The sequence below is a fragment of the Aptenodytes forsteri genome, unplaced genomic scaffold (assembly GCF_000699145.1).
Source record: "Aptenodytes forsteri isolate BGI_AS27 unplaced genomic scaffold, ASM69914v1 Scaffold55, whole genome shotgun sequence".
NCBI classification, from domain to species: domain Eukaryota; kingdom Metazoa; phylum Chordata; class Aves; order Sphenisciformes; family Spheniscidae; genus Aptenodytes; species Aptenodytes forsteri.
The window spans coordinates 10,810,519-10,813,048 of record NW_008796063.1 but is presented as its reverse complement, the minus strand read 5'-3'; the positions used below and the strand labels follow the sequence as shown (position 1 = coordinate 10,813,048).

The window sequence follows — 2,530 nt, the reverse complement described above, 5'->3', positions numbered from 1 at the left end:
GCCGGCGCCCCCCCCGCCGTGCCGGCCCGTGCCAGCCATGCCAAGGGCCCGGCTCTCCCATGCTGCAGCTCTTCAAAGCGAATCCTGCAGCTATAGCCAAGGTGGAAAGTTTTGCAGGAAACCCCGAGCGGAGGAAGGCGTCATATGTCAAGCGGTGATGAGGTGCAAAGAGGAACCTGTCACGAGCAGCACAAAGGGATGGTAAATATCTTCCCCCCAAGTCCCCGGCTTTTCTGCAGCCTGTCAGAGCTGGATGTGTCAGCTCCTCACCTGGCCAGCGCCAATGAACTGCAAAACCAGCCCCGCGGCCGCCTGCGCGGGAAGCGATGGGGCAGACGGCGAGCAGTGACGTAGAAAAAAATCCAGAACTTTTAAAAACAAATTAAATCTAATCCAGAGGCTGAAGTAACTTGGTTTTATGGACTCCGTACAGGGTTTGCAAAACTTGCCTGGCTTCACAAATTTCTTCTGGGGTTTCAACGTGTGGTTTCTCATCCTTTCTGCAGCTCTGTGTGACTCAAGTTTAAACAACACCCGAACGACGGCGACTTCTCCTGGCTGCGGCAGCGCGGGGATGACGGCAGGAGAGCCAGCTTTCCCAGGGATGACAGCTGGCACCAAATATACAGCTCACAGTTTTCAAACAAACGTTCGGCCACTCCAAATGGGATTTACTTCCATGCTTAAGCAGGTATTTACATGCCTGAACAACCAGATTTGAAAATGCCTGCTGCTGTGCCTAGGCTACTTGCCTTCCTATTGTTTTCAACGAGAGTCATCCACAGTTTTCAGAAGGTTTTTTTCTCCTTTCTGCACCTTTTGTTAATACCTCTTCTAAGCAGGATCTGAAATTGCTTCACGGAGACCTGTGTGCGCCGGGGGGGCCGCGGGAAAGTCGCCAGTGGCAGGAGGGGACGAGGGGCCAGTGGCAGGAAGGGTTGAGAGAGCGCTGCAGTGGGCACGGGATGCACACGTTGGGATAGCCGGAAAGGGGCTACAGACCCATTTCCACCCGCTGCCACCGCAGCGGGGAGGTGACGGACGCGCTCCAGGGCTGACGCCCGCCTCCGGCACGCACCCACCCGAGCAGGAGGCACGCACCCTCCTCCGGCCAGTGCACGAGACCCGCAACGCTAATTGCTGCTAATCAGCTGGTGTGGACAGACGCCTTGGCAGGCAGGCACTCCAGCAGCCCCCTGCACCCAGGCTAACAGAAACACTCGGGGGAACCTTTCAGTGAACTAAACACTAATCATAAAGATGCAAAGAGGCCGTGTTATTTCCTCTTCCTCCTCCTCCCCAGGCTGTCCTGTACCTCCCGGTCACTCAGCGCCTGGCCCGGCTCTGCAGAGAGACGGCGCTGGGGTGTGATGGTGTCTCTCAGCACCGGCACAGCCCGCGCTCGCCTGTGATGCATCAGTATTTATGCCCTGTCCTCCTTTGGTTTTAAACCTGAGATCACTTTGTATTTTAAAGCCTTCGGGACACTCCTGCCCTGGAAACAAACAGCCTTTCTCTCATCTCAGAAACAACCTTCGCTTGGGTGAGCTGGGTTTCTCCTCCGCTGCCGGAGCCTTCCCAAAATACAGTCGGATTTAAACCAACAGCTCCCATTCAACCTTCTGCGCCTTTATGTAATGCTGGGCACCATTGCTGGCTTGAGTTTTAACCTTTGCTGTCATCTTGCTGAGGGATAAGCATACCTAATGAAGATTAAATGAAATTCCAGCACACAAAAACTAGCGGGGTAAATATAAAACCATAGCCAAAGAGCGATGGTTATGTCATCGCTGAGGAATCCAAAAGGCGCCTAAATGAAAATACCACAAAGAAAGCAAACAGAGAAGTTTGGGGCAGGGGGAGAGGAGTGAGGGAAGAGGATACGCCGGGAGAGGATACAGGAACAAAGAGAAAAGCCTGTGATAATCTGAGATGGGTTTGCCTCTGTTGTAGGCCCCAGTTTTGTAAAACCCGGCCCAAGTTCTCATGCTCACGCGAATAAGATTTTGCAGAATAGGCTAAAAGATATACAAGAATTAATTTTACAAGTTTCCCCCCCTCTTCTCTTTCTTAATTTATGGCTGTCACCTGTTTGCTGATACCATAAAGAGAAAAGCCTGTGATAATCTGAGATGGGTTTGCCTCTGTTGTAGGCCCCAGTTTTGTAAAACCCGGCCCAAGTTCTCATGCTCACGCGAATAAGATTTTGCAGAATAGGCTAAAAGATATACAAGAATTAATTTTACAAGTTTCCCCCCCTCTTCTCTTTCTTAATTTATGGCTGTCACTTGTTTGCTGATACCACGTGGGGAAAATATTTTGAGGGACCCTGCGTCCATATGTAGGCAGGCGGGCAGTGGGAGCAACAGCCGGGGTCCCCAGGGGTGTCCCCAACAGGGATGCGGGTTCAAGCCGGCCGGCGGAGCGCAGCTGGGGGGATGCTGCCAGCCCTGGCGAGTCCTGGGCACCCTGCGAGGCAGCTTCTGCCCCGTCATGCCACCGCCTCGCGAGGCAGGGGCCGGCCAGGGGG

At 53.4% G+C, this 2,530-nt stretch overlaps 1 protein-coding gene across 1 annotated transcript in view; it reads right to left on the bottom strand.

Moving 5' to 3' along the window:
• Positions 1-2,530, bottom strand: part of LOC103904923 (lipase maturation factor 1-like) — a 130,232-nt gene that overhangs the window by 23,885 nt on the left and 103,817 nt on the right. The gene's annotated exons all lie outside the window — the stretch shown is intronic.